At 39.9% G+C, this 26,550-nt stretch overlaps 1 protein-coding gene across 5 annotated transcripts in view; it reads right to left on the bottom strand.

The window, feature by feature from the left end:
- Positions 1-26,550, bottom strand: part of hivep2a (HIVEP zinc finger 2a) — an 81,454-nt gene that overhangs the window by 32,650 nt on the left and 22,254 nt on the right. Inside the window, exon 1 of one of the 5 annotated variants that reach the window (XM_079832106.1) lies at positions 15,415-15,519. The exons of 3 other annotated variants lie outside the window; for them this stretch is intronic. The gene's annotated coding sequence lies outside the window, so the exon portion shown is untranslated. Of the gene's footprint in view, positions 1-9,980; positions 9,996-15,414; positions 15,520-26,550 lie in introns of those variants that run through there. One more of the 5 variants, XM_079832107.1, reaches the window with a different exon arrangement.

Here is a 26,550-nt window from a genome sequence, read left to right as displayed (position 1 = left end):
CATCTGTCATAAAGTGACGAGTCCTCTCCCTGGGCATGTTCATTTCCAGAGACAGGTCCGTAGTGTAATCTGACCATGGATTTCCACTTCTAAAAGACACAACTACATCACAAAGGCAGCACAGTGGGGATGGAACCGCTCATTCAGAATGTCTAAGCCTCTCCCAGCACTGGGACGAATCCCCTCAATACGAAATTAAGATAATTGTTTTTCCAGTTCCATTGACATGCAGCTGAGCCTTTCCATGTGCTTGTGTTTCCCACTCAGCTTGTTCCATATCATGTTTGTACCATGGACTCATTCATCAGACTGATTCACATAAGTAACTCCTAAGTTTGTGAGTCTTATTGAAATAATCATTTGTTATTGAATAAGACTACACTGGTCATGTTGTATGTCATTTGTGAATCGCACTACACTTGACATGCAGAATAGGAAAAAAGTGTATTCTATTATTTACATGTATGTTTATCTCACCACATTCAATTCAGACTACAAACTCTAATTCACAACTCTGCCCTGCCACTTTTTGAACAACAATTTTCAACCCCTAAATATCACAACACACCTATGTGCCTCGTATAATCAAATGTACTTTTAAACATTTTTTAATAACTTTCAAAACAACACTGAGTGTGTGAGTCATTCTAAAAGCAAAGTATTGTCTATCAGCACCTGTCAAAGTGAAACAACATCCATGTCCAGACACAAATCAAGTGCTCCAGTCTGAATGGCCATTGCAATTTCAACAGGCAATTTCCCCTCCGATTTCGGTCTTATAAACACGTCTGCCACACTCAAACAACCCGAACATTCACTCCACCTGACAGACACGAAACTTGTTTCATTTCTCTGCGTGCAGGAAAGTGTAACTGTGGATGAGAGGAATGTTCAGTTGATGTCATACGTTGGCTCTCAAGGGGAAAGCCCTGTCTTACAGGATCAGACCCAGACAATGAAGTACTTGCGTCCTCTGAGATCTGAGGTAAGTGTGGAGCAAATACAATTCACTGCAAAGAAAGACAAAAATCCTGAGATGTGAGTCTGTTATGTAACACCCAGTACGCCCTCTTTTGTGTCTCTGACAATGCAGACCTCCTTGCAGATGGAGGGGACGAAGTGTCACTGAGGTCCACCGGCTAACTCAGTTGAGAAACTCGCTATGAACTCTGGCAGTGCGTGTATATGTGACTTGCATAACAGATGCTGCGCTGTCTCGCTGGGGCGGAGGGGTATACAAACTGTGCTGTGCGAGTCTGTGTGTGTGTGTCAGAGGGGTGGAGGGTACACTAGCTTCTCTGTTAAGCGTCTGAGGTCACTCCTGGCCCCCATCACAAACAAGTCCTCATCATCTGGCCTGAAGCAGGAACGCACACATGAGGCCTCTTGAATGTTTAAGTGTGTACGCATACTATTTGTGTACGTCTCTTAAGGGTGTGTACGCAGCCCAGGAGAGCTTGTTTATGTGCATGTATTTACATTTATCCCAGGAGACACATCCGACTAGGGGTAAGAGAAGTAAATAAACACAAACAAACCGCATATGCAAATCCCGATTGGGTTTTTTTCTTTGTAAATGAGGAAAAAACGGATACGCTGTGTCGCAGCTGAGGTCTTCCTGCCCCACAAAATACATTTTCATGTGGAGTTATGATTGAGTTAGTCTTTATCATCGTTGAGACCAAATGTCATCCAATTAAAATGTCATGTATACATGCTGGATGAAGGCGAGCTACAGTCATATTATCTAGGTCTGTTGTGGTGTGCACACCAAAAGTGAAGTGAATTTGCATCACGTTACTCGCTCTAGATTACTCGCTGGATTACTTGTTTTTCGCACGATGGGTGTCTTCACGCACATCGACGACAACATTTATTTCTGCCATTTTTTCAGTCATCAACCATGTTGGAGATAACTTCTATTGCTGCTCTGTACCTGTTGCGGAAGTCACAAATATGATGGAAAGCCAAACACAGATGTGTCTGGGTTCACAGGACCATCCAGAGGCACACACAACTCTGCGAATTCCACGGTCTTCTCCAGGAACTGTGCCTGGATGTCAACTTGTCATGTGAATTTCCCGCACGATTTGAAATGTTTCCACCAAGCGGCAACCTCCCCCAGTTTCTGTTGAAGCCAATACGGAAGTGACTTAAACTGCAATTCATCGATTGGCCGCTAGAATCTCATTGAGCTCCATGTTAAAATGCCCAATTTACAGCTGAAAGAAACATGTTTACAGCCTGGTACAAATTGTGGTTTTGGTCTATATATCTAATTTTACCCTTGATGAAAACTGTGAGGGGGGTGAATTTTTTTATAACCCATTCGTTTAAATTATATAAAGCGTTAAAGTTCTGCATAATTAAGGGCGTGGCTACTTTGAGTGACAGGTGGATAGCCATTTATCTGCTGTCTGTTAGTCATCGCATCACCTCAGCTCCACCCACGTCCCGCCTCTTTGCCCATGTTCTGTTACCCAGGAGTGGCGCGTAATGACACGCTGACAAGATGGCAATGGCCAGCTCGTCCCTACTTTACGCTTCAAAACTGCTCTTCAGAATCCTATGGGTGACGTCACGGACACTACGTCCATATTTTTTTTACAGTCTATGGTTTCCACTTGAGCGGAGGGCGCCCTATTTGAGTCATTTGCATCGCCCGGCATTGACTTTGCATGTGATCTACTCGCGCAAATAATTAAATTTGCTTTTGGTGTGCACACAACCATTAGTTCGACAAATTATGAGTCTGATTTAAATTGAACTATTGAAGTACATGTACAATTCTATACTATTTTGTCTAAATAAATAAAAAAAAACTATTAAAATCCATAGTTGTAAATGCTACAACTAATTTAGGCATCACAACATTATCATTTATAGTACAATATAAAGAGTATATTCATTTCGAGATTTGCTAAAGATTACACAGGGATATTCAATGATTAGAGTTTTTTTTTAAAGATTATCTTTAAGTTGGAGGTAGATGATTGCAAAGGTAATCTAAATGTAAAAACAGGTTAAACAATTCTTGCACAATACACAACCCATACTGCTAAATTAAATAAACGTCTAATATCAGCCAATAAAAAATATAGGATTCCATGAGATATGTATCACTGAACTTAATGCCACTAGTCAAAGTCTGTCTAGCATCTCTTTTGGGTTCACAGTTTCATTAACCTGTTGTCAGTAAGTAGTCGGTAATATTTGCAACCCAAAAATCAAAAACTGCTAAAGTCGTCTAACAGTAGTTCTGGGGTAAATATAGGATGGAACATCTAAATAACTTAATCTGTCACATTTGTGAAAACTGTAAACTGCTAAAACTGCCACGTCTCTGCAGCACCTGACTGAGATGCAGGTTTAGATTAATATAGAAAGGACACCAAAATACTACGTAATCTATGATGCTTTTCCAAAGCTACCACGTCACAGCTGCACCTGATCAACACATGTTGCTATAATCTAAAAGTAGTTCTAAGGTAAATTTAGAACAGAACAGAACACCCAAATAATACCAAAAATGGATTGTTACACTTCAAGCAAAACAAGGCTGATCCTATTTTAACCCAGATTAGCCGTTTCATGTACCCTCTATTGTGGAGTTGTAGTGAAATGCGACGTCAAATCTGTTGAAGAATCTCAGACATGGTCGTAGACGTCACACATTCCGAGTGTGTTTAATACGGATTTCAAAGGGGGGAAAAAATCCCAGATACTATTGTTACTGTGTAAAATAGACTGCCATATGAATTCCAGACACGATCATTTATTTGCTGAATAAGCCTGATTCAATATCCACTGCACTCTCTGTGAACTTTGTGTGTATTTATATAACTGACGCAGATAATACAAGCATATGACTTCTTGAAGGTAAGAACTGGTATTGCTGCATTACACTATGCATTGTGCTATCTGTGTTGCATCTACAGGTTGTGCTCTGGTATCGTTCGTGTCAAAATATGTTCTGACAACTATAAATCCGCCCATTTCAAGCACTAACAAGAATGAAATAACATTCAAACTGTCTGGCTTAGAAATCCTTTGTCCACCCTGCATATTATACAACCAGTCCTATTCCATGACACATTAGAAATCTATCAACGGTTCCTTTTCAATTTTCCATCGCGAAAAACACTTAACTGGCATTTAATTACTTTTGGATCAACAAACGCTGAGCGAATGACTGCCTGACCTGCCAGCTCATGAGGTCACAGTATATCGCACGCACAAAAACATGCATGCAAGCAACTATATACACATATTATGTGGTGTTGCGTTGCATGCTGATGACTGGAGAAGTGGGGAAAAGGAGCATACCAGTTTTTTAATACCACTATTAAACGAGCCATGAAGGGGCCACCCTAAGTTGTCTCGGAAAGAGGCCCCCCAGTCAGGAATGTAGCGGCCGTGCCGCCCAGCGCATCTGTGCGCTGGAGCCACCTCAACGGAGGAATTTCCAGCGTTCTTATAAAACTGATAATGGGATGTGTACGCAGCAGGAGTGGAAAAATCAGAGGTGCATTACAAGGTTTTCCACATTCCTCCCTCTCCATGGGCCAGACATGCGTGCCCTGCATATGCCGGAGCCCGAGTGTGTGAGGATCTCTCGGTGTGTTTATGTCTACCTGCTGACGGGATATCCCCACAGGCATCCACACCGACAGAGTTTCAGTATATACACTGCAAAACTTATAATGGACTTGGAACGCTGTAAGGCATTTTTATTTGTGAACATGCAGACCGAAACAAGTCTAGACGATTTAAAGATATACACACACTACCAGTCACAAGTTTGGAGACGGTGAGATCTTTGAAAAGAACATTTTGAAAGAAGCCTCTTCATGCTCACCAAGGCTACATTTATTTGACAAAATACGGTAAAAACAGTATTTTTAAATGAAATGTATTCCTGTGATGTCAAAGCTGAATTTTTAGCATCACTACTCCAGTCTTCAGTGTCGCATGATCCTTCAGAAATCACTCTAATATGCTGCTCAAGAAAAAAATATTATCAATGTTAAAAACCGTGATATATATATATTTTTTTTTACTGTATATGTATATATATACACGAATAGAAAGTTCAAAAAAGTATATATTTGAAATGGAAATCTTTAGTAACATTAAAAATGTCTTAATTGTCACTTTTTATCTATTTAATGCATCCTTGCTGAATTAAAGTATTCATTTCTTACTGACCTCAAGCTTTTAAAGGACAGTGTACTGTATCAAACTCACCCAACAGCGGTGCTAATGGAAGCTGAGTATTCCTTCTTTAAGGCCACATCCTGACTGATGCCACCAATGACTGCCTCCACCAAACTGCTGTATTAATACAGTCCAACAGTAAAGCCAAAAACGTATACCCATGTTCTCCAAGGACGCAATTACTTCCAACCTGGGCAGCTACAGCCATCTCCACGGATGACAAATGCAGACAGAAACCAAATAAAGATCTAGTTTCTTCCATTGGTGAAAGGCTTCCTGCTCAGCTTTTGTTTGGTGTGACTGTACACAGATGGACGAATGGCAGTCTCCTCTCCTCGGTATCACGGAGCGATCTCCCTTAACTGGCAATGAGAGACGAACAACATGAACCACACTCAGCACAGCGGGCATATGGTGATCGGCTCTCTCTGTTACAATGATTCAACAACGTTCTTATTCCTATTGGGATAACAATTCAAGTTCAAGTTAAGTTCTTTAGTATTTTATATTTTATTGATTGCTGTTTACTTCAACAAAACCACCATTCAAAAGTGGCAAGTAAGTTTTTTTTAATTAAATTAATAATTTTATTTAGCAAGGACACATCAAACTGATCAAAAGTTGCAGTAAAGACATTTACAATGTTACAAAAAAATATTTTAAATAAATGCTCCTCTTTTGAAAGTTTGATTTCTCCGAGAATTCTGAAATCTCCATCGTGATTTCACCAAATCAGCATATTAGAATCATTTCTGAAGGATCATGCGAAACTGAAGACTGGAGTAATGGCTGTAAATTCAGCTATCAAAACAAACCTAGTTGATGCTAAAGTGAAGAGAAAAAAAAATCAATCAATGACTTCAATGCTCACCAAGAACAGGGGTCAAAAGACAGGGATGTTAAACCGTAAATGGTCATGCTATAACGTTTATAGATAAGTGTCATGCCCACAGCAGTATGTGGCCAGATCTGTGTCGCACTGTAATGAGGGCTGCAATGCTAGCGGCAGTTTTTCTATTTCCTACCCTGTGTCCTCCCACTTACTTACACACTCCTGTCTCTCCATCTCCACACACATAACATGTACCCCACGGCAGCATTAACAAACTCCTGTGGTTTTTAAATAGAGCAGCACAATCTCAGTCACAGCAACCCACGGCTGCTGCCTCTCCATCTGCCTGCAATTTTTTTTTTTCCTGTTTCCTTCCATTTCTTTTCTGTCTATTCTTCCCTCTGACTCAATTCATGGCTCCTTCCATTCACAGGCTAAAAATATAAGTGAGGCCCTCACCTTGCCTCGGTGTCAGCGCGTCAGTAGGCTGAATAAACATCAGCTGCTCTCTTCTCTTTAGTGGTTGAAGATTCAGGTGGGTTCCATTAGAATAACCTCTCTCTTTCTCCATTAATCTGATTCTACCCTGTTCTGAAAACTCTGTATGATTCCCATAGGATGTGTCACACACTGTCTCCCAAGGGCACAGGGATCTTGTATCTCTTTGTCTGACAAATAAAGACAGATGATGCATTACCAGCATCCTCCTCTAACATCATTCTTTTATTTTTTTTATGTTTAAAATCTTTGTAGCAGCACTAAAAAGCTATGGTGAAGCGGCTTGCATGCAAAAACATGTTCTTCACATATTTAGCTGTGGTACTCCAGTGGGAAATGAAGGTTTGAATCTCATCTACGCCCAGTTCCCTATCCCCTCCTTGCTTAAAAGACCAGCCACAGAATGATTCCCATGTTAATCCAGGCTGGTTCATGCTGGTTTAGCTGGTTAATCTAGAAGCCTCATTGGAATCAGTGTTGCAACTAAAAATTAAAAAAAAAAATTTTTATATGATAATTGACATGAAATAATTGTTAAATATTAACTGTTAATTGTTAATTAATTGTTGCTGTCAAATCAATTAATCGCATCCAAAATAAAAGTTTGTATTTGCATATTATATGTGTGTGTATATATATATTTTTGTATATATATATATATATATATATATATATATATATATATATATATATACCTAGTGCTGTCAAATCGATTAATCGCATCCAAAATAAAAGTTTGTGTTTACAAATGTATATGTGTGTACTGTGTATAATTATTATGTATACACACACACACACACACACACACACACACACACACATATAACGTAAACACAAACTTTTATGTTAGATGCGATTAATCGCGATTAATCGATTTGACAGCACTAATATTTCAGTTAGTTGCAAAGGCAAAATTTTTGGCCGAAAATGGCCCAAAAGAGCATTTTCGGTTTTCGGCCGAAAGACTTTTATCACCGAAACAACACGGCCGAAATGTTGTGATGACGCAAACAGAAACTGCGACCTGCACGTGCTTGTCTGAAGCAACATGTCTGCGGTGTATTTCAGTATATCTGAGAAACACCCACGTCTGCTCCATGCACAAGCACTGACAGCGAGAGCTCATGTTCTCGATGAGAAGAGGACCAGACTTCACTGTGAAACCGAACGGTTTCCGAATGCAATCTTTAACAGTGGGCATGTTTTAAGCGTGGAACACACTTCAGTCCGAGTTCCCACACCAACATCGATCAACATGTATCACGAAATTCAAACGATAAATGCCGTTTTGAAGCTCTTTAATGTGGCATAACTGATCACATCACAGTTCAAGCGTCAGCGGCGCGCGCGTGAACGCGATCATCTGTTAGCGCGATCGATCATCTCTTCCTTAAGAATAAACATGAATGAACATCTAAGGTATGTTGAGGATACATTACAACTGTCACGTATCGTATGTGGTGTAATCGCTCAATCAGTGTTTCAACGGCGGAAAGACGTCAATATAACTGCTTGTAAACTAAACAATGTCATGTAACATTAGCATCACATTTACCTCAGGCAGTCATTCAGTGTCCACAGAATTTTATTCACTAGAGTAAATCAACTCTTTCACTAAATATATTACCTATATTAGCCGTTATATTCATTATATTAGCCGTTATATTCATTATATTCTACTTAACCTGTTAATGATATCTTGATTATTTCAAGTATGTTTAAATAAACCTGTCATGAAAATGACAGACACTGTGTATAAATGATTATATTTCAACAACGTATTGGATAAAAAACTATTTTATAATTAGATGTAGAAGTTATTGCAAAAACTGCCTTATGTGAAGTTTACATATTTGCGTACAATGTTATCTGAGTGTTGATTATTAGACCTAAAAATAAATAGCAACTGAATTTAGGCTAATAGTTTGGGCTCTGTTGTTAACCTTTAATATTAATGTGCAAGTAAGGGCTCCCTATATAGTTTACAGCAATATCTTCAACACACTTTTAGTTCTAATTTAATTCATTTGGGGACAGATACTTTTTTTTTCAGTAAACCAATAAAAATAAATAAAAAGCCATTTTGTAAAACTGCTGTACCGAACCCGTACCGAAGCGTCAGTTTTGTGTACCGTTACACCCCTATTTTACACTTAACATATGGGCTATGGCAGTCTTTGTTTTGATACACTATTATGTTGAAGGCCTAAAGAGAAAATAGTTGTATCTTTAAGCAGTTGCACTTGTTCTGAATGCACTTTCTTGTAGTAGTCCTACAGAGAAAAAATTTAAATGAACTAGACCTAAATGCACTTTGTTTTTATGAGAGAACATTTAATTTTAAAACCTTTCTGTAGGCCTGTACATTATTATTTAATGTACAAATGAGTGGGGTCAAGTTAAACATTTTAGTTAGAATTTTATTTTATACTGTGCATTGTTGCAATGTGCTAAATAAATATTGGCATAATTTGTAATTGATTTCTTCTTTTAAAGTTTAATATTAATTTATGCAATTGCAATGCCTTGATTTTAGTAAAGTTCACAGTACACAGTCATAGCCATAAATGCAATGGTACTAATACTACTAATAATGGTACTAATAATTGGCATAATTTATTTTGGGTTTTCGGCCTTGGTTTCCTCTTTTTCGGTTTTCGGTTTCGGCCAAGAATTTTCATTTCGGTGCATCCCTTATAAATACTAAGATAGTATAGTAAAGATAATAAAATAACACTGGTTAAAATACCAGCAACTGAAATATAACATATGCTTGCCCTCTAAAAACAGGATTTGTTGAAACAATTGCCTATAAAATCTTGCGTCCAGCCTGGAGTGACTCATATGCTGGATGATATGTTTTATAGGGTACAGTGCAGTCCACCAGCCTGGTGTGTAAAGCCAGATTTTTTTTTCCAACATTAATAATGGAGGCCACAGACTCTCAGAGAGCAAAGGGAGTCTGGGTGAGACAAAAAGATGGGGAAAAAACTATGATCTGTCTGACAAGGCTATTTGAAATAAGAAGAGATAAAAAAAGACCCTAATTTTTTTTTAAAAGCATGAAGTTCAACTTCAAACTTTTACCTTTAAACCATGCCGTAAAGATGGGTTCAGGCAAGGTTGTCTGATGAATTTATGCCTGTGCAATAAAAGTCATTGAATATATGCTATCAAACCAGTACCTGGGATAGATCTGGATCGTGAATTGCTTTTATGTGAATCTCGATCGTAGATAACTGATTTTCTGCCGTGAAAGCTGCCAGGAATGCGGTTGATTCAGGCCAGTAGAGACAGGTGGTCTCACCTGTGATTTCATGGAATAAACCCACAATTTTCCTGGCTGTTCTCGAGCATCTCTCTCAACTCTGCATCTCCGCTCTCCATTTCTCAAAATCTCGCTCAAATTCGTCAACCCTACAAGCCGCCTCACCTGAGCAAAGGTAAATTGTCTTTGCACGTCTTTCATCTGAGAATCTCACGCTGTTGTCTTTTCATCCTTTCGGCCTGAGTATGTCATGAGTCTCGCTCTCTCTTTCTCGCCATATGATGTCTTAGCTGACCCCAGGCCTGGGCTCATGTCAGTGGGCCATCTGTGATAGGAACCCTGGGGCCCAAGTGGCGGAGGGCCACATGCCTGCCTGCCCACTTCCTGAGTTCAGCCCACACACTGGGCCTGGCCATTGCAATGCCTGCACACACACATACAGTATGATGCACACAAACATATACAGACACAAAAAATGCCGCCGGCAGTACACAGTACACACTCAAACACTGAAATCTACATTAGCATGCTATAAGCCAAGGGGTCAGCATGACTGAACTCCCTGCCCACTCTAAACTGTTTCGCTTGTGCTCACATTATGCATTTCAAGCCATTCACAGCATAAATAACTATACAATCATCCGGTCATCTAGTCAGGAGATCACAAATAATGTTCAAAACATTTTGATTTTGAATGTCAACATTTAATCCCATCTTTTCCACTTTCTCTCTCTCGCCGAAGTGCGAGTCACAGAGTGCTTGCCCATTTGGCTCAGGTTGGGTATCCAGGTCTCACTGTTTGCTACAGATCTGGCATTGGCCAGGACCGAACAGAAGGTATAGAGAGCTTAGCCCAGTCGGAGCCAAGGCCACAGACACAGAGAGGGGACGCAGTCAGGGTATGTCCAGCCTCCATCCACACACCTCCACACTCTTCTGGCACTCGGATCAGTGACATTTGCGTCACAAGGCACAGCTAGAGTAGGTTTGAATGAAAGCCTAAGCATTCATTATGAAAACCTGGCCATGCTGTTTCAATCGGACCCTGCTGCATTCGCCCTCTAGTTGCTCATCTGTGGTTTCTAATGACGGCAGCTGTACATTTCAGCAATGTTTCTTAGCTTTGGTCAAAATAAAAAATATGAGTTATATGGGCCATCTGTCTTTTAGCTACTGTATAAAAATAGAATTCATATTATAAAATATGATTATTATATCAATACAGCTACTGTACAAAATATAAATATATAATCAAATATTTAATTTGAACAGATTTTTTGGAACAGATGTTCTCACTGTAATTAACTAATAGAATATAGAGAAAAATAAATTCAAAAATATTAAAGTAACAGAAAAAATTGCAGCGGTACATTTCCGCTTTGGTAAAATAAATAAATAAAATAAAACAAAAATGGGTCAATGGGTATGCCTTTTAGGTATACTTTACAATAATATAATATAATATAATTAGGGCTGTCAACAGATTAATCGCGATTAATCGCATCCAAAATAAAAGTTTGTGTTTACATAATATATGTGTGTGTACTCTGTTAATTATTATTTATATATAAATACACACACAAGGATGTATATATTTAAGAAAAAAATATTTTTATATAAAACATTTATATTTATATATATTATAGATTATATAAATGTATATACAGTATATACATGCAAATATTTCTTAAATATATACATGAATGTGTGTGTATTTATATATAAATAATAATTAACAGAGTACACACACATATATTATGTAAACAAAAACTTTTATTTTGAATGCGATTAATCACGATTAATCTTTTGACAGCCTAAATATAATATAATATATTATAATATAATATAATGTAATATAATATAATATAATTAATATAATATAATATAATATAATATAATATAATATAATTATAATATAATATAATATAATATAATATAATATAATATAATATAATATAATATGGAGAATAAAATGAATGCACTAAACAATGAATAATCAAAAAAATTATTAACCAAATAGAAATGAATGAATAGAGAACACAGGAAGCAGCTACGAAATATGCAAACCAAACACGTCAGCATAATTAATTCATAGAATAGCCACATTTACTCACACAAAGGTCGGAGAAGTTAATAGGGGCAGAATGCCAGTCGTGTCACCATGGACACGCTGACTCTCTCCTATGCATCTCTCTAATGCTGCTCAGGTAGCAGTCTTGACTTTTAACTGAATGCACTGATGGTCACTACAGAATCATTCAAGACTGTGCAGATGCCAAACCCGTTGTCAGGAGACAACAAAAGGCTAAGCTACTTCATCGGTATCTGTCAACACATGACAAAAAGGGACCTCTGTGTCAGCACAGAGATTCTTGGGAAAAAAAAGGAAATCATGTGGGAGTGAGTGTGGATGTGCTGATTGTCTCTTTCACTCCTCTTCATCAGAGGGAGGAGCGCCGTGGCGCAAGGTCATAGAGGATCATGCCTCTCAGGTGTACAGGTGGCCTCCTCCTGCCATCTGTACTCTATGGTTCTCTATTCGTTTCCAAATGGAGCTGCTTTTAGCCACCGAATGGTAGAATTTATCATCAACTATTTTCTATACTCCTAAGAAATCAGGTCCTTAACTGTAAACGTCTGATTCTAATCAGCATGCGAAGATGCAAAACATCCACTTCTGCCTGGAAAGGGAATGAAAATGTGTCATGATTATGAGGAAAATGCATACTAATGTGTGAAAATGAGTGACAAGCCTTTCGGCAGAGAAATGGTTTCATTCAAGTAAACTGTGAAAAGAGGAAGTGTACAAAGACAGCAAATGCAGGAACGCTGTGTAGAACACACAAAGGAAGACAAGGTCAGATGGTGAATGAAGTGCCATCTAGTTGTGCTCTCTGAAGGATTAAAGAATCTTGATGGTTGGTCAAATATTTATCTAGCATTTTGGCGGTTTTAAAGAAAGAGTTCACTTTGACTCGTCATATACTCACCCTCTTGTCATTGCAAATCTAAATGACTTTATTTCTTCTATGAAATGCAAAGGACACAAATACAAAGATTTTTGAATAATGTACTGGTCGCTCTTTTCCTTGGCTGGGACCGGAGCTTTGAAGCTCCAGAAAAGAAAAAAACAATAAGCACCATATAAGTATGATAAAACTAAGTGGTCTATATGACTCATGCACCATATTTCTAAAGCCATAGTGAAGCTAAAGCATTTGTGTGATTAAGAGATTCAGTCATTATCTGCCCTAGCTCACCTTTGCCCTTTCTTGAGAGAAGTACTGATGTATGATTCATGAACAATCAGTGTTGTTAAATATAAATATTAGGTGAAAAAGTTACAAAAATAGAAATATGGCCTAGGCAACTAAATGAAAAAGTTACAGAAAAAATAGCCTAATTAAAGCTAAAAAGAAATACAAAAAACGAATTAAAAAATGTCAAAAGTACTTGACATTTATCAAATTAGAAAGAAAACTAAAAAATATAACAAAAAATGTAATAATAATTCAAAATATTAATACATACTGTAATACTAAAACAACCCAGAAAACTGTTCTTTTTAATGAATCAGCTGATTCACAAAACCTGAAAAATTCGTTCACAAATTGGACTGATTCATTCAAAGCGGTTCACAAATTCAGATTATTAAGTAAATGGAAGATTATCAGTTAACAGCTGAAATTATCTTCAGAAGACTATTCTGCTGAATTATATGGACCACTTTTATGATCCTTTTATAATTCCTTTGCATTAAATCTTGAAATCTTCAGTCCAATTTAATTAAATGATATGGAAAAGAGCACATTATTAAAAAAATGTCCCCCTTTGTGTTCCACAAGAAGAAGAAAAAGTCATACAGGTTTGGAATGTCTTTTTAAGTGAACTATTCCTTAAATGAATTTAAATAATTCCTTTAAAATTGATCAGTAAATTGGGGAAACAAACTAGTAGACCATGTCAAGGGCTTCTGGGTGCGAAACAAACACACACACACACACACACACACACACACACACACACACACACACACACACACACACACACACACACACACACACACACACACACACACACACACACACACACACACACACACACACACACACACACACACACACACACACACACACACACACACACACACACACACACACACACACACACAAATCCAGAAAAACAAGACTTTGAGCAAATCAAATAATGGCAAGCAGAAAACAAGCAGTAAAGAATGCAGTGCCCAAACCTGGACACAATTACTTCCTGTCCCACTGCCAAGACAGAGCAATTGATTGTGGGGTCTGTATCGGGTTGTTGTGCACAAGGGTCTGCTGTAATCCCGTGAGTGCAGCGGTGGCAGGCTAACATTGCATTACTCTCATGCTCACGAGCCGGTCATTAATTGCTTTCCCTCACGCCGGCAGGTCAACAAGATCGGCCGTGGCAGGCTTCCCTCCGCTGACACACTTTAGATGTTCAGAACCCAAGGGAAAAGTGGAAACTCCAAACAAACAACAAACCAATCTGTACACAAGAAATGCCTGCTATTCCTTGATGCGCGTCAAACGGGGCATTTCCCGAGCCCTGTCACAGAGACACCTCCCCGAACTACAGTATAGCAGACGAATCCAAAGCGCGGCGTATTTGTGAATGGAAAATGCTTCAGCACACTTGGCAGGGAGGATCATTCCACTGCTATCAGACAGACTATTACAATTCTTTCGCTACACAAGCAGACATACAACAGGAGGAGGATGGAAGGAAAGGAGGAGGATGTGCTCTCCTGCATCTCAAGGTCACTGTTGAAAACGTTCCGCATTTCTGAATGGAAATTAGATGGCACATGCATATTAGTGTGGGCTCTATGCGAAAGAAATCGCTGCATCTTTAAACTTGTGACGTTTAACTAAGACTGGGATAGATGCGCCTGTGACATTCGCCTGGTGTCTGCATGGTGTTTCCCTGCATTATCGCCGGAGCCTTCCCTCACGTAATGAATTATGCCATGCTGATAAGGCAGACAGCTGTATGGGGGGGTTAGCATATCCAGAGACAGATGAGACCCAAACAGGCATTTTTTAATAATTCCTGGTGCGATTGATGGATGACATGAGGCATGTGAACCCAGGGGGGATTTGCTGGGGGTATGTGAGGGGTGTCCCTCGACTGAGAGAAGGGAACTGACATTCCACTGCACACAGACGCTAAGGATGCATCAGTATCATTGGACGTCTAAATGTACCATCCATAAATGTAACAACAAGTGCACTGCCAGGAGAGAATAAACACGGGGCGGGAGAGAATGTTCAAAGAAAGGCACAGGAAAAAGATTCCTAACAAATGCAAGGTTATTTCCCTGTGTTAATGTTATGGCAGCATGCGAGCCGTACGGGGAAATCGGGCAAGCAGAGACTCTGTCACTGACAGCTTGCTGCAACCCACAGATAAACAGCTAACACACGCTCCTCCGCTCCCGTACCTCGCATCAGCCCCCTGTCAGTTTACAAGCGCAGACGGGGATATCACCTCTCTGATCAACGCTAGATACACTGGTAGAGACAACACGAGAAGGGGAAAAATGGATTTGTAAACCAACCTGGCTTCTCAAGGTCCTCGGTCATCCACAACATTCCGCCGATCTCAAATTCTCCTTGTCCATTCTAGGAGATCAGGAATTAAACGCCAGCCAGCCCCAGCCGAAACTCCCATCAATCAGAAGGCTCTCGCTGATAGAGCGTATACTAGGAGACCTACTGATGTAAGCTAGTCACCAGAGAAAATACCCAGTCGTGACGCATATCCAGGAACAAAAATAGCACTGGGGCCCCTAGAGGGATTATACAACTGACTACGCTGAGAGGTACTTTCGCAGCGCCTGCTCTTCTGGGCTGTTTTGGTGCCTTTTAAATCTCGAAAAAAGCTTGACATGGACACAAATAGATGGGATAAAGTGCTTCACGAAAAATCACAGATCACCTTTTGAACTTTTGCTTACATTTGTGTGCAATGACCCTTGGGTCTTATCGGACAGCGATTTAATTGCAGTCTGGCCTCGATGCCTTTGACCCTGGGATTGTCCACACTGGTGTATAACAACACGGTATCACCACTCACCCCTCCCTCCCCACCTCCCGCAGGGCTATAAATAGCTCACCAGGCTAATTCTTACAAAATCCCTTTATAGATGTGCTTTCACCGATCACTTTCGGCCAGGCCTAGAACCTGATACGATTAGCGTTTAGACCATGGCATGTAATTGTGAGTCTGCGAGCGTGTATGCATTTAGCAAGGGTTATTTCACTGTAACAACAAATGGTGACATTGGACAGGTGTGCACTGCGACAATCCCGAAGAGAGAGGATTTTATGGGGGAACCAGGCTTCTGAGCGGAGACTTCCGGCCACCCCCTTCACCACAGAGAAGATTAATTCAAACTTATTGTCATATATTTATGTGTCATGAATGACAGCGATGCAGCCCTTCTGAGGGTCACCTGAATGAGCTGTCGGCTCAAGAGTTATGGGCACATTGGCCCACAGCTGCGGCGCTGTTCCAGGGAGCATTTACTCAACCTGCAGGATGACATCAAGCTGTCAGGAGTCACCATGATAACGACCATCCCGGTTATCCCAAAGATGAATCAGTTAATCACATCTGCGAGCTAAACATACACAGCTATTCAGCAGACTTTTGCCCTTACCACAGAATCCAATTTACACAGCTAAATATATATGACCAGGTCTGACCTCCGGGGAGCGATTCAGTGACTAACCGAGAATCTGGCCAACTGGGAATCAGTATCCCCCATGAAATTGCCCACTCAGAGATGCAGAGAATAAAAGAAAAACACAAAAAGGACCCAAACCAGTTCCCTGGAGGTTGTCACTCAATGTCTGAACAAGTCTCTCTGTAAGCCACTCTGTTGGTTTAGCTACCAATAGATCCCCGATAGGGCACCGCATTAAAATGTGTTGGATTGTTTTTGATAGAGTCTGATTCGTCAAATTTGTCAAAATACTTTTAATAAAAAAATATACATTTAAAAATGCATGGTATATACAGTAAAATGGAAGCTTTTAATGCATTTAGCTTTTTTAAATAACTTTAATAAAATACTAGTGACACAACCACATTTATGGGTTGTTAGTTACTGTTTTTCATGGTCTAATTCTCACAAATCTACCTGCGTGATAGTTTCAAGGTCACAGGATATTTTAAGCATATTAATATGATTACATTTATTAAAATGTACTCTACCATTCAGAGTTGGTAAGTTATATATAAAATGAAATATTCTCAGCAAGGCTGCATTTATGAGATCAAAATACAGTAAAAATGGTGATATTGTGAAATAGAATTACAATTTAAAACAACTGTTTTCTATTTTAATATATTTTAAATATATTTTTTCAGGATTCTTTGATGAATAGAAAGTTTAAAATTGATTAATTTGAGAATGAACAAACTGTTAACTAACTATTAACTATGACTTTTACCTCAATAAACTCTAATTATTTCTTATTAATAGTTAGTTAGGTAGTTGTTAAATTTAGTTATTGGGTAGTATTAAGGGTGTAGTATATGGTGATGCAGAATAAATCATTAATATGTGCTTTATAAGTACTAATAAACAGTCGGTATCCTAGTAATATGCATGCTAATAAACAGCTAGATATAAAATGAGAATTGGAATCTAAATGAAAGTGTTACCAAAATTGATTTTTTTGTAACAATGTAAAATTCTTTACTGTCACTTTCAATAAATTTAATGCACCCATGCTGAAGAAAAGTATTTTTTATTTTATTTTATTTTTTTATTGTACTGACCTCAAACTTTTGAATGGTAAAGTTTATTTTAACTGCAAAGTTGCTACAGCAAATAAAGAATACTACATATTGCAAACCCATGCTGTAAAGATGGAAAAGGATTTCCAGATATTGATATCGCTATCAATATCTATGATTCTAAATCAATCTTTTTCTGTTTTACTGAACGATCAGTTGGTACACTACAGGTGTACATTATTATTATAATTTATTTGATTTGAACAGGGACAGTGCACAATAAAACATTAACCCTGTATATAACACAAGGAGAGATGCATTGCACCGGGTTTTAGCAAGTTCATCATAAATAATGCCATATGCTTACTGTGGAGAAATACAGAGCAGGCTTCATCTATGTTCCACTGTTTTGTTGCACAAATTAATTATTTATCCACCTATGCCCACATGCATACAAGCGTACAAGTGTACACAAACTCCTACTAAATGCAATAACACATAATAGTGCGTTTCTTGCTAAACTAGGCAGGGGAAGTTTCATTAATATTTAACTACTCAGAAAGTGATTGCCCTTGATCTAAAAACAGCGTCAGTCCACATTTTGCCTTCATGTAGGTGCCCCTTAACCCAAGACATTGCTTATGACACAATGTGCTGAGCGTGAGAGCAAATAAAAAGGCTGCGATGCCATCCTTGTAGACAGGTACAGGCCTGTCATGTTCACGGTAATGGTCAGAGAAGAGATAACGGTCTAGGACAAGATCTAGGACAGGATGGACGTCTGGCTGTTTCTTTGCATCATCCTCAGTAGGCAAGTAGCCTGACAGGTCTGCGGCCAAGGGACAATAGGACAGGAACAAGATCTCAGCTGGCATTAGTGCTGAATGAACAAGTTTAATGGCTGAGGTGAGGCTGTGGACCTTTGCCAAGCTGTGAGCACTCCTCTAATCAGCAGGCTGCGATGAGGGGAGGGACTCCAGGGAACTGAAGGATCCTCCCATCACCACAGTACATTCTGCTTACCTCACAAACCCCTAGCTGGCATTGGCCTTCATTTTTCCCCCTCTCATGGAAGTTTTCCCTCTTTGACGTTAATGGCAAATCTATTGTACAAACTACCTTGAGAAGTGAACTCGCTGTCCAACTACCACTGTAGTGAGATTGCAGTTACCATACCAAACCTTTGAACTTTTTTGACACTGATATATTGCAACTGATTAGTCAGGGTATTATTCATAGGATTATCATTACTTCTTCAGTAACCACAGAGAACTTAGTGAAGTTCTTGTGAAACAAGATGCAAGACGTGTCAACCTCTGTTTCTTGTATATTTAGCATGTATTCATTCTAAGATCAGATGGATCTGTTCCAAACTGTGTCATAAGCAGAGGATTGTGCTTATGAGCAAAATCAATCGCCATCTTCCCTCAGGGCATTTCAAGCAGTATTTCTTAATTTGACATTTCAGTTGAGGACACAAAACTTATTGCACACACTTGCTGTACATCAATAACTCTCAATTACTTTTCCAGAATTTAGAAACAGACCCAATATATATAGTATATATATGTATTGTTTAATATATACTATTATTATAATATAATTCACTGTAAACAATAATAATAATAAATAAACAGGCCATATATAAGACTCTAAGTTCGTCTGACATTTTTCTTTTAAATTAGCATTTTTATGTTTTTTATTTTACTCTTATCAGTGAATTTTTTTTTAAATAAAGCATTTCAATAACTGACTAATAACCTTTACATTGCCATTAAAGTGAAATTAATGAACCTAAACATAAGAGCCTAATAAAAATGCTCATTTAAGAAAAGAATGGCAGATGGGCTTAGAGCTTTGCATCTGAAGTTCACACACATATATACCAAACAGGCATAACATTATGACCTAATATTGTGTTGGTCCCCCTTTTGCTGCCAAAACAGCCCTGACGCATCGGGGCATGGACCCCACTAGACCCCTGAAGGTGTGCTGTGGTATCTGACTCTAAGATGTTAGCAGCAGATCCTTTAAGTCCTGTAAGTTGCGAGGTTGGGCCTTCTTTGATCGGACTTGTTAGTTCAGCACATCCCACAGATGCTCGATTGGATTGAGATCTGGGGAATTTGGAGGCCAAGTCAACACCTCAAACTCGTGCCCCTCAAACCATTCCTGAACCATTTTTGCTTTGTGGCAGGGCGCATTATCCTGCTGAAAGAGGCCTCGCTCAAATCCTTACACTTAAAGGGTAACTAAACCCTAAACCAACTTTTTTTAGTTAATGATCTGTAATACTGGGGCTTTATTAATGCTGTTCATTGATTCGAGTAAATGTTTTGACATTTGAGTATAAAGTGTTTTAATTCTTTAAAATATGGTGTAAAACCGTCAAAGTGCTGCCCTCTTAAGGTTGAACGGTGACTACTGCAGTTGAATTTTCCTATTGGACGTTGTGGTACATCGTGACGTAGGATGGTACCTCCAACGGCTCACTATCCGCGCCCCTAGCACGAGCTCACCACGCCCTCAGAAATGTTTCCCCCAATCCCACAATGAGAACGGCTTCACTCCAGTATGAACTGTCATATTACATGAAGTAGAAACATTATGAATGAAACTGACTTGACACTTGCTTTAACATTGTATTGAAGAAAATACGGTTAACTAATGCAGTTGTCAGTACACGTCAGGCTTTTCTTGCGATATTATTGCTGCCCATCATGTGTACAGATAATTTTCATACATGAGACGCGCTTTCAAACCCTGACACGCAAGTGTTTGCCGCGGACGCAGATAGATTAGGTCAGTTCTCTTGCGCGGCTGCTTCACTAGCATCGTCGGCATCGAGAGTTAACGCAGTTTGAGCAGCGGCTCGCAGTGATAAGGCTCCGGGTTTGTGTCTGTAACAGACAATCCACCCTCCTCCACTTCAGGTGAAGGAGTGGGAGAAATGACCGCTCTGTTGCAAGGCTGTCATTCTCCAGTCACTCCAGTCATTCTCCATCTTTGCGACTCGCGAGTCAGACAGCTGTCAATCAATCCGTCACTGCGGGTCTCAGGTGCACGCCCTCCGCTCAGCCCTGCCTTCGGTTCGTCCCTTCTGTGTCCGCCGGGCTCTGCCCACTTTTCCAGCATTTTTTGAAAATTGCCAGTGGGTGGAGTTAAGCTCCGAGCAGGGGTTTAGTTACCCTTTAAAGGCCTGTTCACACCGGGACGATTTTCGCACGCGTTTATCGCCGACGTTTAACGCCTCGGGACTAAACAATGGGCGCCAATATGAGTGTTCCCACCGACGCGCAAAACGCCAGGCGTAAAAGCGTCATTTTTTAAAAAACGCCTCGGGTTTGTTTTTTTATTTTGACGCGGCGCGTAAAAAAACTGTCCGACCAATGAGATCGGCGCTTTTGTTCACGTGCCTGGAGCTGCTGAAGTGACAGTAAAACACGACTTGGTGGCGCTCAAGCACAAAACGGTCTTGCCGAGCACACATTGATACGACGAAGAAGTAGTAAGTAGACAAAGAAGAAGATGAACTGCTAATGCTGCTTGCCAGTTAGCAAAGAGTGTGTGAATGGTTTTGTCCATATACATAATATGTCTATGGTTTTGGCAAGCACGTAAATACTGTCTCTCTTCTCCTTCTGTGTGACAAGCGAGTGTCAGAGGCTTAAAGTGCCGCAGCACCATCTTGTGTACCGGGAGCGCATCGACTGAATGTGCACGTTCACTCGGCGCAGCGCCAGTGAAAATCGCTTGGGTGTGAACACTCAAGACGCGCCGAAAAACGGCACGAAAAACGCTGGCGATAAGCGTGCGCGATATTCGTCCCGGTGTGTACAGGCCTTTAGCCATTTATCCTGCTTCTAACACATCAACTTTGAGGACAAAGTTAATTCTCCCAGTACACCTTTACTGTATCCATTAGTAATATTACGTATAACTAAAAGTATTGTTTCCCATATCTGTTTCAAAGTGGATTCATTTAATACATTAAATACATCAAATTAAACGTTTCTCTATAACAATGTGTTAGCATCATAGTCTATTTGTGGAGCTGTGATGAAAAAGCATCTGTTTAGAACGGAAATGAGGGATGTTTTGTTTCCATGCTTAGCTGACAACAGAAGTGCGTGCCTTTAGGAACCATCAATCCTCCAGAGCGGTGTTTGTCAAGGGAGAGTACAATTGTATATAACTAGCAGCCAAATCAGCAGGGTACATCCTGAAATCACTTCTCCTGAACTTGTTTTACTTTAGCAGTCATTCATTCACGTTTGCTGGAAGATCTGGGGTTGTGAAAAGATGCTAAAAAGAGGGAAAATCATGCAATAGTTGATAACTAGAGCAGAGAAAATTGGGAGGCAACCTGTGCTGGGTCTCATTTGTAACGCTGCACAGTACTTTCCATCAGATCCCTCAAGCGCATGAGAACAGGGCACAGCCAACTGCTCGAAAACAAGAGCTTACGCACACATAAATGAATCACACAATTAGAGCATGTTAACATGTTAACAGTACAGAGGGGTTTGCAGATTCAGTAAGTGATTAACCTGAAGATAGTCTGGAACTGAGGCACAGTGCACCAAAAGCACTGCAGTATCCAATTAACACAAAACATCACAGCTATCAAATACCTACAAAATGTTCCTCCATACAGGAAGTGATAGTTCAACTGTAAATACAGAGTGATCGCGAGAAGAATACTATTATTGATTAGATTATCTGGGATATAAAAGAAATTAATCAATCAGCCACAATGAACCAAAATGAAATAAATGCATTCTTTTATTCATTTGTACATGATTTGAGTAAAAAATAATGTAATCTTAATCTAAAGCTACATGATTTCATATATACATTCAAAACAGTTTAATGAACACAATTTATTTAAATACTAAAGATTATATTGTGCAAAAAGACTCCAAACGAATAATAGGCTACTAGATGTTTTACACAAAATAAACCAATGACATTCAAATGGCGGACCACGGTTTCCATCCGGACCGCAAGACAGAACGGTAGCACCATTTTCCAGTTGAAGTGAGCAGAGTGTCAAAACTGTGGTGTGGATCACACCACAAGCACTCAGGATCATTTGTGGTAATGATGTTTCAGAGCTATATCCTCTAGTAGTTTTATCTAAAGCCAAACGCGCTTCATTCAAGCCCTTTCAGCTCTGTGCAGATTCTCTCTTTCTCCAGACGCGCGCCACATTAACAGAGCTTAACGCTCATACGAAAACCTCGGATGTCTTAATCCATCGCGATGTTCCACTGTATACATATGTCTGATGACAATTTGGTAGACATCGCCCAACCCTACTGTATATACATATCTATATCAACTAGTTGACCATTCTGACTGTTTATACTCATTCATCACAATTGTGCACTCTAAAAACAGATTATGAAAAAACTCATATTGTGATTTGCATCATACAACTTTCAGGAAAATCTTCCTTAAAGGGGTCATGAACTGGCTTTTTTTTTTTATACTGTTGTCTGAAGTCAACTTATGACGTTCACGTGGTTTTTACATTCAAAAACATCATAATGAATAAGTTATAGACTATTTTCTACCCTGGTTTTGAGCGTCGCTCCTGGAACGCTCAGTTTTAATGGGCGTGCCGCATTGAAGACTTGGAAGTAAAAGCCCACTGCAGTGATTGGATAACAGTTCTGCATATTATAATGAGCTTCTGCTTCCCCGTCAGTACACGTGGGGAATTGTTTTGAAAACGTGTGGAATAATGGCAACCGGAATGATTTGCCCACAGGGCCCGCAAAATATCTGTATCAAACAAACACAATGATTTATCTCATCCACCCGCAATTAATTGGAATGTTATTTTCTATTACTTGGCCCGCCCGATTGGTGGATATAACGCGAACCGTGCATTACTAACACACACATAATCAGTAGACATCCAACGATCTGTAACAATGCAATACTATCACACATAAGTGTGTTGCACCCTTCCTGTCGGATCCAGAAGGCACAGCATCGTTAATTAATCTCATTCTGTCTGCAAATCCAGTCTTGACCACTGTCTTGTTTACAAACGAATCCGCGGTGAAATGAAGCGCAATGTCTTACCCCAAAGTTCAACCATGCATTGCTAATATTGAAATCCAAAGGAAGCTTATGCGGCATGTTTATTGCTTGGTAGCTCAATCCGGTTTAGCTCCACGAAGGCCCATGTTATTTATCTACTACATGTCATGTGTGAATCGGTGGGCGGGGCTGCAGAATTAGGCGTTCTTCTTCTTCGATTAAGGCGGCGTTTCACTGCTCTCTGACGTCACAGGGAAGCATATTCGCAGATCGATCGTTTGATGAGCCAGCTATCAATAAAGGCTTTTCTTTGACTAACTAGGAAGTTTTCAGCTCCGAAACTTACGGAATATTCTTATATTAAGATGACCTTTTATACATCAAAAGCTCAATGGAAAGTTGATTTCTCAATTCATGACCCCTTTAAAACACTGCATTCCAAACTGAAGGGTTCATGGAAATCAAGATTAAATGAGCTTTTCATTCACCACACCGCAAGGTCACAGTCACAGATTTCTGACATCTCACTTCAGGCCTTGTTGAACTGAGAACAAATTCATGTCAGTATTCCATTTGACCTCTCAACCCCGGCGTGACTCGCGGCAGGAGTGATTCTCCGATCTAGGAGGCCCGGTGGGAGTTCGGGGGGTGCGTGTGTAGTCTGATGAAAACAGTCACTCAGCAGCCATTCCAAAACAAACAGGCTCTCAAGCGAGGGCTGCACAATTGCTCACTGGAGTGCAAGGCAGTGGCTCACACTCCGTGCACCATCGGGGACCTGCTTTCTCCTGTTATGCAACCCAGGAGCGTGTTTTCCTATCTGCGCCTCTCCCCGGCAGCTGTCTCCAATTTTGCCAGAAGGAAAAAACCAGGGGAAAGAAACCTTCTGGCGCGAATACCCCTCTGAGCATACTCCCCAGAGCAGCTCTCTCAGCAGTCTGTCATTCCACAAAGCTCAAGTTGCCCCGCTGCACCTGTTGCGTTCAGAGGCAAGGCACGGAGGGGGCAAGGCCACCCCAAAAGAGACCCCTTGTCCGCAGTGTCGGTTTACAAAAATCGCCCAGACAAGCACGACCAATTTTAGCCCTGGCCCTGAGTCAGATCAGCTGGAATGAACACCGGGGGCTTCCCAAACAGAAGACCCCCTGTTGCGTCCAATTCCCCTCCACTTGCCCGAACCAAAACACATTGCGGCGCAGGTGTCTCACCCGCTGCCGCCTGCCCGATGCAAGAACAAGACTTCTATTAAAATGCACAGCAAACAGATTTGTGCTTTATAAATGCCGCCCACCTCTAATTCAGCGCCCAGAACCGGATGTAGTCCACCGGGGCATGGAAAAAGGACCTTAGATGAGGGTAATTTGAGAAATTATATTTTTCCACTTCTGAGCAATTACTGTGAATAGAACATTAGCAGCTAAAATAAACTCAATTGCTCAGACAACACGTTTCAGCAACATAGGAATTAAAAAGAAATGTCAAGCACAAAAGCTAAAGACACTGAATGATACAATTGCAGCTTTTTATCAATGCTTATGCATCGAACTCTAGATTTTATGGTAGTTTATCACAATCTGTTTTGCAGTATATTTTTTCATTTTCATTCTTAATTAATAGAATGCACTCTACAAGGCTAATTATGCATACGAGTGAAAAAAAAAAGATACAAGTCAAATCCACTCATTTTAAAACAAATATTCTGAAATTCAGTGCTTGCTCTGTTCATCTATCCATCAATCCATCCATCCAAAATTGCAATTCTGAATCATGTTTGCTACAGCCAATCAAAGTCAATTCAAATCCAGGAATCGAATTTAAAAGGCATTCTCAATTTACTTTTGAATGGCGCACACAACCCTGCTGTGCGGCAGGTCTAAACTTGGCCCTTGATCCTGGATGAACAGTAGGGCACATTGGACATATTGTTGGACTCTAAAAATATGCTAGGCTGTCCCGTGGATGTCCCTGAAAGACTGGAACATTCTTAGAGCAAGTGTATGAGCCACTCATATTCTCTAAATGTACGTCAGTGATAACAGAAGCAGATTTAGTATGAAAATAGTGGTAAAAAACTAAGATAAGTGGTTATAAAAGCTGTCAGGACTGGACAGGTGGTTAAAATTTTCAGTGGGAGGATTTATTCCAAGGCTAAGCAGAGAAGTTAATGAACATGAATAGTTTGCTGACAAATAAATGAATTTCTGTCAATGAGCAGGGCAACGGTATATCTATCTCTCTGGAAACGTGATCCACTCACACAGCGGTGGCCTGGTCACAAGTGCCCCATCCGAGCACCCCCCAGGTGCCACCATCATCTCCGGCCATTGCAACGCAATCAGTTAGCAGTTAGAGAACGAACCTCAACATGCCGTGACATTATTTCCTGCAGTGGGAAACAAACACAACCATCAAATCTGCCTTGTAAGACTTTGTGAAGGAATGACTCAGTTGGGTGTATCTGTGTTAACTCACGTTACATTACCATATCACGGCCAGGTCATGACACTTAACGTTCCAGTTGTAAACTACACAAATGTTCCTCTCCTGAGGGGTTTTTATGTTGCAGCCCGTTTCCAGTCAGATATTTGTGAGCTGGTGCCATGCCATGAGCTTGTTTACATCTACTGTAAACCTCTCCGCTTTTGGGAAAAGAAATGACTCATTGAGGCTTTCAGCAATTACTCCAACAATCAACAAGACCTGTTCGTTTACAAAGAACATTGTACTAGAAAACATCTTGAATTGATCACTCATAGAGAGATTCTGACAAGCTAATCACGCACAACAATGATAAGATGCCAACTATGCAATGACTTCAAAAACACATTTGCGGCAGAATTTTTTTTTTTTTTATGTTAGCAGAAGATCAGATTCGTTTTACATTAGTAGCTTA

Source organism: Gobio gobio, assembly GCF_949357685.1.
Source record: "Gobio gobio genome assembly, chromosome: 12".
NCBI lineage: Eukaryota > Metazoa > Chordata > Actinopteri > Cypriniformes > Gobionidae > Gobio > Gobio gobio.
The sequence above is the reverse complement of the archived record's forward strand: the minus strand, read 5'-3'. Positions and strand labels throughout refer to the sequence as shown.